This window comes from Sesamum indicum, linkage group LG8 (assembly GCF_026168435.1).
Source record: "Sesamum indicum cultivar Baizhima isolate 11 linkage group LG8, ASM2616843v1, whole genome shotgun sequence".
In the NCBI taxonomy this organism is placed as follows: Eukaryota; Viridiplantae; Streptophyta; class Magnoliopsida; order Lamiales; family Pedaliaceae; genus Sesamum; species Sesamum indicum.
Window position 1 is genome coordinate 832,453 of NC_142664.1, and position 14,681 is coordinate 847,133.

Here is a 14,681-nt window from a genome sequence, read left to right on the forward strand (position 1 = left end):
GTGGTGTTTGGCTTGTTTGAGACGGCTGATTAAAGAGGAAATGAAGCTTAAAATCTGTATTCTAAATATAATTTACACCCTTACATATATAGGTAGATTGCAATCTATATTCTACGATAATATATATATATATATATATATATATATAAATTTGAGTTTTACGAATATTGTTATGCTTATACTTGTATAATAGTTTTTTAAGTTTTTGTCTTTTTTAAACATAAATTATCGAAGTCTTAAATTATGTTTTCAGTTTGAATGTATTGAATATTATAATGAATTGCATGCTAAAAAAAAATAAAAATCTACATTCCAATTCATTTAAATCTATTATTGTACTAACCAAAACACTACTTAATTATATAATAATAGAGGGTTTAATTTGTTCTGAAACTGAAATGAACATAATTAATGGTGTTCTTGCAAGCTTGTGCAGTGTGCATAGATATATTTGCAATTGGGGACAAAACGTGTCCGTCGTATATATGTAGAAGAAAGCATGAGTATTATTCCTGGAAATGGACTATTCTTTGGACACACCGCATGCGGACATTCAGACAACAAACATCATCTCATGATGAACTGTTGTTCAATTCTGGGAATGCGGATATCACCTCTTGGGTAAATTTATGGGGTCTCCGTTCGTATATAAATAGAGGTGATAATGATAACAACCGAGTCCAACATATTATTATTTAAATTTAAGTATATTTTATTAATTTTGAATTAATTGAATTAAATTCAAAAGTTTATCAATTTTATTCAATTTTAATCTATTAATATTAAAAAATCGAGTTCAAACGAGTTTTTTATATTTCAATTGAGTATTGAATAATTTAATTTATAAATATTAAATCGCCAAACCACCCGCAACAACACAAAACCGCATATTTGATTTTGAATTTAAGAGTAGCAATTTAAAAAATTATTTTATAAAATCGCCAATGACAATTCGATTTGATAATAGATTTAAAAAAATCGAAACCACACTATGACCACCACTAGATCTTGGTGTTAGTGGGCCCAAAGTAATTGGTTCCATTGCAACAAACCGAGGATGATGTCAAATTCAGATGTCCAAAAATGAAAGAAAAAATATGTGGCTGATTAACAGGAAATGGGCCAAACTATATATTAGGACATCTGTTGGTTTACAGAGGATAGAAATAGAAACTGGGCTTGACAGAAAATTGTTGTACTAAATCAGCTCTGGCCCATGCGAAAATTGGGATCCAGAATCCCCTCCCTCTCGGATTTTTAAGTTTGTGGGCTGAATGGAAAATCCATGGCAGGGTAATTAAAGTTGTTGTAAGAAGATGATCATGATGGCAGTAATTAGTATGTGTTGATATGTGACAACGTGTGCTAGTTGTACTTGAGATTTGGTGATTACATCACCTAAAAAATTACATCAAGAAAAGGTGTCAATGTCGCATCTGGTGAGGCGGTAGGGGGTAATCAATTGGGCTCACTGCTAAAACAGAAAGGGAACAACCTATTCAAATTTGACAGCTGTCTGGGCAGGGTTTCAATTTTCACCTACCACTAACTTCATCTATCACAAACGTTTCTCAACTTTAATTACACTTATTCGAGGTCAGGTCAAATGGGTGACTGCACGTGTCTGGCAACAACAGCAATCAGTCATTTTTGACGTGTTAGGCACAAATTTAGTCCACTTTGCTCCATTCATTCACATTTTAATTAATGTAGGAACAACTTTGCCTGTTTCCATTGGATCATATGTATCTGTACCGTACCAATTTGTATTGTTTCCATTGGATCATATGTATCTGTACCGTACCAATTTGCATTGGATCCATATATACGTACTGGAGTTTAGGATGTGGCCGTGATTGTGATCGTGACCGTGACCGTGACCATGGCCGTGGCAGAAGGAAATGGTATAGAAACGTATTGGAGACAGTCAAATATTTCATCTCAATTTCTCAACTACGTAAACTGCATTCCTCCAATTCCCCTTTCTTTCTGTTCTTTTCCTACTATTTATATATATATCCTATCTAATCTTTTGTTTATCTTATCGAATTCGAAAAAAAAAAATACTTTATTTTATTGATAAAAAAGACAAGATACTCAATTTTTTCAATATATTTTATCATTTCTAAGATGGGGAGTATTATTTTCCCCATCAACCTATTTGTTACAATAATATGAGGTTTTCTTTTTCCTATGGATCGACTTTTTCTCTACAGAAGGGCGATAGAAAATCTTTCGTTACTAAATCCCTTCTTGTTGCCCTTCCCTATCAAACTAAATTAATGTTATCAATGTGTATTAACTTTTTTTATTATTATTTTAAATCTAAATTTGAGCTCACCTAGATTTATTTATGCTGTGATAAATTGTTTAATTGTCAATGAAAAAATATATATATAAAAAGAACAAAAAGGCCACGAAGAGAGTTGTTGGTAGTCAAAAAACGAGAAAAGTAGACCAACAAGTTCAAATTCGGCACCTTAGGAAACAGACAGGAGAGTTACCTACACAGGGACAAGCTGTACTAGTTGATTTCTCGTATTACCTTGCCGGCACGTAAAGATCATCCCTGCCACTCTTTTATGCTACTACTCCTTTGTCTTTTGATTGAATTACTAGTATATATAATTGATCTCCTTTGAGACTCGAATGATATCCAGCCTGTTGTGTGGCATACTATTCGTTTTAATTTTATATGAGCTTTATGATTTTATTTTAAAAAAACGTCTCGTTAGGAAAAGAAGGTATTGGAGCCTACAAGCCGTTCAAGCTACTCGTTGCAATTAATGCTGGACGATTTCCTACATCATTAACCCCAAAACGAGGGATTTGGGACGAGCACATGGCCTCATTTTTATAGACGACGCACAACAAACATACTATCCGCTCTAACTCTATATGAACCTCACAATTTTATTATGAAAAGATGTCTCGCAGAAGAGACTTTGGGGATTACAAGCGGCTCAAACTTCTCATCTACAACCAATGTGAGACGTTTGCCAACATCGATAATGAATATCAATTGATGATAATTAATTACAACAATAAGTATATATATTCATTATTTATCATCGATACATAATTGTAAAAAAAAAAATTAATAAAATTTATATTAAAATGAAGGTACCTAAATGGAAATAATAATGTTGAATCCTCATTGAAAAAGAGAATCGAACGGTGTCAAAATCGTTTACCAACCCTTATGTTTCTTCGTTAATTAAAATATGGTTTTTATAATAGCACATTAATAATAATTGTTTAAACAGCAAAAGGCATGCATAGAACTAGAAGATGATAATCACCACTAAAAAGGCAATAATTAAAAGGAAGTGCCAACTTTAGCCTTTAGAAAAGTAGCACATATAAATAGAAAAGCTTAAGAAAGTTGGAGCAGATGTCTATCATAATGACCCGTGAAAAGGAGATAAACTTATGTGTATTAGGTGGGGAAATTCAGTGTCGTTCATATGAATTTGTACCAAAATAAAATTATAAATCAAATTAATACATTATGATAATATTATGTGTGATTTAATGATCGATAATTTGTGTGGGTACAAATTCATAATTGGACGGGTGAAGGCTTTTTGTGGCTTTGGGACATGCACTTGTGAGCCTAATAGAGATTGTTTATATTTAATTAGTGTATGATTTTTATTTTATTTTTACACGTCTTTTTATATAAAATTTATGTATTTAAGAGATTATATATTAGACACACATGTCATGCATACAAAAAGATGATCAAATATATATATATATATATATAAAATAAAACATTAAAAATATATATAGGATATCCAAAGTGAGGTTTGTAATCTATCATTCAAAAAAGTAATTTTACTTTTAGAATTATATAAATTGATAGACCACCATTATTGCATACGTACCCTCTCCATTTTGTTGTAGATTCACGTTATGTGATTCGTAATTATACTAGCATGATGAGATTTGGCAATCGACGAGCACTACGGCCCTCCTGCTTTCTTACACCAATCATACTCATGACCGCAACCAAATCTTGGGGTGCTGCTTCTTCTTCTACAGCCTCGACGGTGAGAACACTATCATCGCCTGGTTCCTCCATCAGCTTTCCTACCCATAGAGCCCACAACACACCTAACGTTGCTTCACATATCTGCTGTGGAGGATGAAATTATACCAGCTCAGATCTCTTAATTGGTGCTTTGCTGGATTAAAAGCTGTACATGAACCTTTCGGGCATGGAAAATTCTTAACCAAATCAGCTGTAATCGAACCAAATTAATTAGAAAACAAGTATGATATATTTGTTATTTTCCTGTAAATATAGTTTAGGTTCGATTAAATTGAATTTGGATTAGAATTTCCGAATAGGCATAGGTATAATAGTCCTGGTGGTAGAATGTAGATGTATAGTACTTCTTGATTGAATTTGTGGTTCATGATTTGCTTTGGGCTGCCCCTTTAATTTTATTGTTTTATAAGCTTAATTTGTTATACATTGTTTGTTTTTCATTTGGTTTTATATGAAGATTGAAATTAAGCCTAACGTCAAGAGCATAGTTTTTGTTTGGGGGAGAGAAAAAGCGATAGATTACTTTGATCAAAAGAATTGGACTATAAATTATAATAATTGAGGCGAGATTGTTGAATTTAGATTGTTAAATTATAATATATATTATTTATATTTAATAAAATATTTTCCATATGAATTGTATGAATAAAATAAAATAGAAAAAAATATTTAACAATCGCTAACCGATGTCTGTTTCTGTATTTTCCAATGGCATATCTTACTATATCTTCTTTATGGTACGTACAGAGTTAGAGAGTCAAAGAAAAAAGGCTCCCAATTCAACAAATTGGGACAGATTTAAATGAATTGTTGAATGGGGAGATTGGATTTTAGTACCGCAGGCACGTGAATGATATTTCCTGGAAAACAATGTTTATAATTAATTAAGATACGCAAGCACGTGCGGTCCAACTTCACGTTTTCAGTTGTTGAAAAAACGCACTGGGTACGCCCAGAATTCTTGCAGACCGCCTAATGCTTTCACATACCGCTACGAGGTATATTACTCAAAGGGCCAACATTCTTAACAACCAACACAGGGTGAAATTATTCCCCAAAACAGGTAATGGATTGGTCATGTAATTAATATGGAGAAATGCTAGCCCAAACCGATTACACTGAGCTTAAATCAATTAATTATATAGCAAGTGTAATATACTTGTCGTGTGATTGATGTACACTTAAGAAAAATGTGATTAGTTTGGTTCGACTTCATCTTGCATCTTAATATGAGGTTCATTTGAAGCCAAAACGAATAATATGTTACGCAACCAATTAAGTCGCAAGCCATAATATTTTGTGTTGTTTGTGAGAATGAGGTCATGTGCCCGTCCAAAGCTACTTGTTAGGAGACTAACAATGTAGACAAATGTATCATAATTGAGAAGCTTGAGCATTATATAAGCTCAATATCTCTTCTCTATCAAAACATCTTAATATAATAAAACAATTAAACTCATATAAAGCTAAAGTAAACTGTGGAGCCAAGTATTAATGAAGTCGTAAGTCGCGATCGGAGTGATATTACTATGTTAACAACTAGGGTTGATTGATTTCAATTGTTATATGAGGTGACAATTAATGTCCACTTGTGATACATGTCCACCTAATTTAAGAATGTAGTTCTCATTTTCCGAGAACATCACTGAAGTAACGATGTGATGAAACAACTTCCAATCATTATTTTTGAAGCAAAAAATACTATGCAAATGTAATATGGACAATTGAAAATGGATGAATAATAATAGTGATAAACCACTGCATGCATCATTCATTTCTATGTTTACCATTAATCTTTTTTCACCTCAAATATAGAATCAATCCCTTGTGGATCTTTCTCTACTTTGAGTCGATTTTTGGTCCGTTCTTTTCTTTCTTTCTTTTTTTTTTGATTTTATCCGTTGTCCGCTCTTTTTTCATCAAATTAATATATATTATTATCATTCAATATTGGCCGATCAGTGATGTACAACCCTAATGAAAAGGTTAAGAGAATGTGAATCTATTTTTGCTAATTGAGACCTAGTCAACAATCCCACATATAAATATATTTATATATTCCTTATATTGAATGTTTAATTATTTAAATAAACTAGTTGATTTTCCTTTTCTGGGAATCATCTAGTCCATTACATTGTAATCGAATTTTGATTATATACAGTAGTTTGTTCTCCCATGAATGTAAACTTTTATAATAGTTTATTGATTCTTTATTTTGTTTCAATATACTCGTTGATTTATATTATTAATGTATTCAATAGTTTTTGAACTATAAAAAACATTATTAATGCCTATGAACATGTTTATATTTATAGGATTTGAATCCATAACCTCATAAGTATGAAGCTTATATTTCACGGCTCAGATTAGGCTTTTTTGTTACTGACTAAACTAATAGAGTTTAAAGCAAGGCACAAGAATCCTCCTCCCGTTTAATTAAAGACGGAGTTGATTGAGAAATTACAGAAATCATGAATCCCACAGAAACTGGAGTGCGATTCTGAAAGCATCTTCCGGGAGCAAAGCAAAGCAGGTGTCATCCCATTGGTGAAGTGGCCCTGGACATGCACTGAATGCTTCAAAGTTAGAACTAAGGTCGCACTTTACAAAAGCTACCGACAGCATGGAGATGGGAAAAAGTCGCAAAAACGCGTTTCTTTTTAATCTTTCCATGCTATTTTCAGATAAACAAAAACAAATTGCATTCCGTATATACATGCGTTGATCCGAATTCCAGAACAAATAAAAATAGAAATCCTACTTTTGGCACCGCCCCCTCTCTCAATTCAGACTCCCAGAGACCGGAATTAACATAACATCATTAAAATTATAACTGTAATTGATCATTTTAGTCTGTAATGAAAGAATGAAATTACCAGAGTTTACATTAAACCAGAGGAAAAAAAAAAAAAGAGACTATTGTATACATAGCTGTCGTCTTGCTATACACTTTCATGTGTACAAATTTCTAATCAACCTACCTATACTCATTTAAAAGCCTCTCTAATCAACTAAAGAATCCAAAATTGTGAAGGAAGATATATTGAACAAAAAAATAAAATCTGAATGTATAATAAAAAGAGGAAAAAAGGGGCCGGGGAGTAGTGTAGGCTAGTGGCCAGCGCCGGGGCTAGGAACAGAGCGGAGAATCCGGTCGATGGCGGAGAGGTGGCGGGCGACGAGCTTTTCGTCAATGGTGACAGAGTGGCCTTTCTTGCTGGGGGCGGATGAGGGGACGTTGCCCTTGGGCAGCGCAGTTAGGTACAATCTGGCGTCCAGAGATGGATGGAGCTTATCGTGTGGCACGTTCATCAACAACTTCCGTCCATGTGCGGAGGTAGAAAACAGCATAATGAAGAAGAGGGCGGCCATGAATACTAGAGTGTTGCGACCCATCTGTGTAGGAAATTCGTAGCTAGCAACGAGGAGAGAAAATTATGGAAAGAGAAATTATAAGAGAGATGGTTGTTTAGAGAGAGAGAGAAAGGAATTAATGGGGAGTGAGATTGGAGGGGGAGAGGTGGATGTCTAATTTATACACAGGGTGTTTAGTTTGGAAGAAAAACGTATTGGAGGCATTGAATTTGAATAGGAACGCGTGACGACTTGAGAGAGGACCTTGAGGCTCAAGTTAGTTGGGCCGAGTCAATTTTTTAATTAGTTTTCTTCTATTTCTGACTTTTTTTTTAAAAAAAAAAATAAATGAGTTCTAACATTAAATATATATAATTAACGAATAACTATTATTATAATATACGAACAACTTCTATTAAAATAAGTGTTAGAACTTCAATCTTGTAAAATGACTTGACAAGTAAAATTTGTTGGAAATCACAGCCAATCAACCCAGCTAAATTACAGTGCCCGCCCTTTCTAGGGTTGCTTGTGCGGGATAGCTTTAAATACACTGGTTCAAATTTCAGTATAATTTGGGGGGAGAAAATAAATAATAATCATCTGACATGGGTAGGTTTCTTTCGGGCATGGGTCTAGGAAGGATTTAGAGAAATGTTGTTAATATAAAACATGACGGTTGAATAGTGCAACATTCTAAACTGAGTTTCTGTTTTAGGTGTCGGTATAATTATTTCTGTCTAATACGAGTAACAGTAGCTTGGTACGTACGTTTCTTTATGGCACTTAATGAGTCATGTTTGGATTGGAAAATTTGGAGAAAGATGGATGGACGAGTCTGAAGATGATGGGGAAGGTGGGAGCAGGCAGTTTGGTAAAAAAAAAGGCCGCCGGCCTGCAATTTCAAAGCATGAACCCACCGTCAACAATTAAGACTGAGATTTGGATTATGGGACTTGAGACTGACTGTGGTTAGTGGACCCTATACATTCATCGCCACACCACCAGAATACATCACTTCCCTTTTCATTTTTTATTTTTAATATAACCTCCTGAAAACTACCTCTATTTCAGTGAAATGACAAAACTCAGCCGTCTGCACATGTCCAATCCAGTTTGGTTTCATTGAAAAACTCATCAAATTATAGGTTTGGATTTTATAATATAATTATTATTTTCATTTATTAAAATTCATTATATGATTTTGATTGATTTATTTACTTGAAAACAAATTGACAATCATATTAATAATAAAACCCATTTTGTTGACAAATTAAGAGATGGAGTGTGCGAGAGCTGGGAAGTGTTTGATCGTAAAGTCAAACCAACAGGTCCCACCAAATGGCGCCAACACAACTATTCACTGTTCTTCTTTTTCTCCTTTAGGATCCGTAAAATATTTGCAGAGTATTATAACATTTTCGAGGTTTCACAGTCACATGCATCTGTCCAGTACTTTAGCTGTTTGCTTTCCGAATTTGGATTTTTAATCTAGTCTTGATTTCATGATTTTCTATGGGACCCGCCCCCAATACTACTCTCAACTTCTGCTTCAAATAAATTAAACAAAAATTTTGTATCAACATAACATATAATTATTAATGATTCGTGTCATTATAATTGCGTATAGTCTCTCATCAACGTCGAGTTTTATTATAAAGATCTATTATCGTGATTTCTTACATTCTAACCTTCGTAATGAAGGTTTGTTCGTCTGTTAAGGCTGAGGTTCGAAACTTTTACAATTAACAATTTTTTTTTTGGTTATGTAATGGTACTAAGTATATAATTTTATTTAGTTTTTTTTTAAAAAAAAGGAATATGGTGTGCAACAGGAAAAAAAAGTGATGGAAGAAAGGTTTTATTGTCTGCTGTCCCGTTCAAAGAATTCAATCAGAAAAAAGTTAAATTAAAAAAAGTGATGAAATTGAAAGCCATATCGATCCATTCCCTTTGATGTTTGTTGGGTGTTGGATTCTTTTCTTCATCTCCAAAGGGCTGCTGCATGCATGTCCAAACCATTGCCCATTCCCACCTTATCGCCATCGACCCACTGCTAATTCAAATCATGCCTATTATTACAATTAATTAGTTTTAGTTTGTTGCAGAACTGCCGATCTCGACATTCTTCCATCATCACTTGGGAAATTGTCTGTTTCTTTCCTTTTGATGGTACTTGATTATGATTTTATTACTATTTCAGGACATCGTCAGACTTGATTCATGCAAACGTCATAAACTACATATTCATGTTGATTTCAATTTATGATGTGCATTTGAGTAGATTTTACGATTTTCTTGTAAAGAAAAGTTTACATCTTCCTCAGCGATCATCCAATATTGAGAATGTTGAATATATGTAGTCAAAGTTAAATTTTCGGATCGATTTTATTTGACCATATGGATTAGCCATAATGATTATAGGGATTAATAATGAATTATTCTTTGTTGGCATACTAATAATCTTGTTAATGAGTTGACCTTGTAACGGCCCATTCTTTTAAGTACCTGTTCAAAAGCTTGTACAAATTAATTAATTTCATGGTCTAATAAATAAAGATGGGCATGATTTGTGAGACAACGAAATATATATATATATATATATATATATACATAAAAAAAAGGTCAATAAGTATGAATTTGAAATCTATGGTTAACAGGATTGTGCTGAAATGATCAAATTTTGGAGTTGCTAGTTTTATATTCATATATAATAGATCTTGGCATGTTTATTAATATAGGGTCATTAAGCACCTAACTTCAACTTGACGTTCCTAATTACTAATGAAACATGTTCTTTTCATTAGCAGGCGGACTGCGGATAACGTAAGATTAATGTTCGGCATGTTTCTATCCAAATAATTTAAAACTCGTGCTCTCCATAAATAATTATTTTATTTTTTTTGTATTTCAATGAGTCAGATCATTCGTAGATTTATATGTGTTGTTAAGAAAATAATAAAAATAAAAATTAGAGCAACTTATCTTTCAATATAAGATTTGCAAAACACATAATCGTTAGAGTCATATTGGGGAGCTCCTGACATTGTAATCCTTTAATAATTTTAGGTATATAGTAAATATTAAAATGATGTAAGGATGATGATGGATTTGTGCATATTAGAGCATTCATAAACCTTAAAGGCTAGATTACAGAGATATGAGTTGTGGACTAAACCTTGAAGCTTAGTCAATAATTCAGAGATTGTCAGAAAAGTCTACAAAGATCTTACTAAGATAATTCCAACATTAAAATACATATAAAGATATTTTAATTAAAACATAATATAATAATAGGGAAGAAGTAGTTTTGTCTTGCTCGCCTATGATCCAAGTGGAGGAATAAGTAAAGGGGCGCATGAAATTGTGGACAGGCACAAACTACCACATCTCTAGTTTACAAACACACACACACACACATATATATATATAAATGCATCCCATCATGACATGCTATCCTTTTAACTTTATGTGCTTTTATTTTATTTATTTAAATTATTCGAAAATTAAATGAAAGTCAACGACTCCATATCGAATACGATGCACACAGCATCAAAACCAAATGTTTAACGACTTGCGATTCGCATTTTGTACCAAAATTATTGATTTCATTTTTCATGGTTTCCCATTTCCCAAAAATTCAGAATTTCATACAAATCATGTTATGGCATACTCTAAAAACGAGGTGGGACGATTTCATCTTTGCATAAAAAGGTCGTAATTTGGCATTGCCAAAAATGTGATTACGGACTCATATATACGCCATGTAAATATTTTTAAAAAATAAAATAAAATAATGGCATTATTTTTTAAGTATATAGAGTGTATATATTAAATTAAATAAAAGATATAATAAAATTTGAAATAGAAACTTTGAGCTATTGAACATTAAAGGATAGTGTCGAACTTTATATACTATTTAAAGGGTCGAGATATCTGAATTTTTTTAAACATTATGTGCTGGAAACTCAATGAACTCAAATATTTATAGTTATTTTTAGTAAAAAATGCAATTTATTCCCATGTGATATACTAAATGAGTAAAAAAAAATCCTATTACAAAAGGTAGTAAATTATTCTTTGAGTTTAGGAAAATGAAGCAAATTATCACTTATCAAAAGTGTTATTAGAGAGAATAATTTACTTCATTTTTTAAAATACAAAGGGGTAATTATTCACTATTTTTTTTACATGATAGTTTTTGCTCATTTTTTTATATTACGGGGAGTAAATTGCATTTAACCCTAATTATTTCTCATGATATCTTTCTCTAACTTGAGTTTTTTTTAATTTTTTATCAAGAATTATTTGTTTTTCTCTTACAAGAGGTGGTGATCTCAGAGTCTGGACTCCCATACCTTTATACATTGATATATGAAAACATAGGTGTAATAGTGTGTGTGTGTATATATATATAAAAGTATAAAGAAGAATGGTAGAGTGTAATTAAGTTTGATCTTAAAAGGGCTGAAATGTCGGCATGAAAGGGGGGTGAGAGAGGTGATGTTGCCGGGGGAGAGGATGTACAGTCGGCCCATAGACCACCCACCATGTTCACGGATTAGGTGTCTCCCCTCCGACAACATTTCCTTTGCGGTTGCCCAAAGTGTTTCTTCTGTCCGTCCATCCATTCATTGATTCTATTTCACGTTACATACATCCTATCTACCTGCATTACTACTACTGTTTCTCTCTGTCTATGCCACTTATTTTTCCATACAAAATAATGCCTATTTCTCTCTCTCTCTCTCTCTCTCTCTCTCTCTCACACACACACACACACACGATATTTTTTTTTTAATATAACGACATGCTAGTAAATATAAGGTAAAATTATCACAGGTTATTCCAATGCTTAATTCAATATTCCTATTACAATCTATTTCAAATTTTGTCTTTCATTCATTTATACCACTTTAATTCTATTACACACATAAAACGGAGCCTAAGAAAATAATTTTGGGCCTTTGGGTATCTTTGCTCTTATTAATACTTGGGACTACCTATAATGGGCCAAGTTTTGAGTGTAAACGCATTTATAATGTAGAGTCTAATTGGGCTTGCTCCCACGTTAACGAGGAGTTTATATTAATTGGGCTGGATACAAAGCCCAATTCTTGAAATAAGCATCTTGTTAAGGCGTTCCAGTTTTATTTGTATAGACATAAAACAGGATTTTAAAAAATATTTTAATTATTGAACATGGTGTAAAAAATTGAATACTGCTGTATCATTTTTCTATTGCATTATGCATTTTGAATGATAATTCTCATTTAATTATTATCGACTATTAGTGTATTTCAGCCTTTAAATGATGCCCAAGAACAGTATTAGGGCGGAGAATACTTTTAAAAAAGAAATCCAAATTTCTTGTCAGTAGAATGATTCATGGACAGGCGTAGTTTGCAGGGCAGGCGCAAGCAAGAAATCGACAGTAATTCAAATTTAAAGCGTACAGCCGGCAGACTTTTGCTGATGAATGCAGTGCAGCCAGCCTGCCTAATTCAGAAGACAATGTCAGCTTATATTATTCCTTTTCCTGCTCCTTCTGCACTGCATTCCGCATTTTATAACTCCTCATTTATATATATATATATATATGTCGTAATTAACCTATGCAAATTAAGCTTAAATCTTATATAAATGACTGAATTTAACCTCTAGATGTTGGAGAAAAATGAGTTAAATATACCATGTTTAAACTACCTATTACCAATCGAGGTACACATACATTTTATGTGGTCGTCGTCTTACTTGTTGTTCATGCATATGCGACGAGACATGACAAATTGCTGTGGTGTCCTTAAATTTACTGCATTTATCCCTTCTTCCTCCAGATTGTACGTGCCTTTAAACCAACAATCAGAAAAAAAGAAATCTGAACTTGAAGGTGAGGAGGAAATTCAAGAAAATTAATTTGATTAGGATCATAAACGTACATCTCGTATACACTTCTATATGTAGAAAACAAACAAGTATTAATTATACGTATAGTATTTCCTAGTGTAGCTAGCTGCAGCCCTTCAAAATCTCTTTGGTGAACACAAGCAAGCCTGTACGACAATGTACAATCAAATAAGCATGAATCATTGGAAATGCAATATATATTAACTAATTCTTTCGTTTTGTACGTACGTTAAACGAGAAGCAGGATCTTCTTCTGGCCGTATGGGTTTGGAGAGCTTCTCTTAGCTTGGCGGCCATGTCGTTGTCGGAGCAAATCTTTCCTGGAGAAGTCAGAAACACGCTTCTCTGGAGAGGAGGAGACCACAGCCCACTCTGTGAGTAATCAAAGTCGAATTGTGAGGCGTCGTAGAACTTGGCGAGCAGCCTCCGGGACACAGATTTGGACACCAATTGGATTGATGTTGGTGAAGTGAGATGGTGATCAGTTGATGATGAGGATGAAGTTTCGGAGGTGGGCATTATGATTTCTTGAATCATTGGACTTTGATAATTGATATTAAACCCCAAAAATAGTAAATAATGCCAATGTAATAACACTAGCTATAAGCTGCTGTTCTGTCTAAAGGTTGTGTCGATGTGGTGGAGTATTTGACAAAACAGGAGACAACACACACACACAACACACATATGTATGTATAGATGTATATATTTCAATCATGGAATGGACGTGGGTAGCATGATTAGAGGGTTTCTTCATGTGTTTGATGAGTTGGGAGGGAGATGTGTTATTTTCGTCCGACTTTGATTTTTTTTTGTCTTATTTCTTGACTAGAATGGAGACCCTTTCTGATGGGCACAGTCCCCAAATATTTGAGATTGTAGAAATGTAGAATGTATATCAATCAACACAAAAAGAATAAATTGATAGTCCACTTCATATCTAAATTCATTTTATTTTTCAATTACTTTATAATAAAATGGTCTTAGAATTTATAAAAAAATTAAATAAAAAGTTTAGCAAAGTACCTCTAACAAATGAAGACTTGGGACGTTTACGTTATTTAATTTTGTCTGTAATGTATTTTTCGCGATAATGTAATGTTTATTTCATAATTTTAAGGGGGTTCATGTGAAATGAAAGACAATCATTTGAAATATTCAATTAAATAACATATATATAACTAATGGGGAGTAATTAAAGCTATTAATAACTTTTTCCTCAATTATTAGTTGGTTGCAATGCATCCAAATATATGGATCTCAATCATTACAATAACTGATGTAAACAATAAGAGCCAACATGATATCTTTATCCTAATCATTACAAAATTTTCTTAATAGGCAATGTTGGGCCAAATTCGTA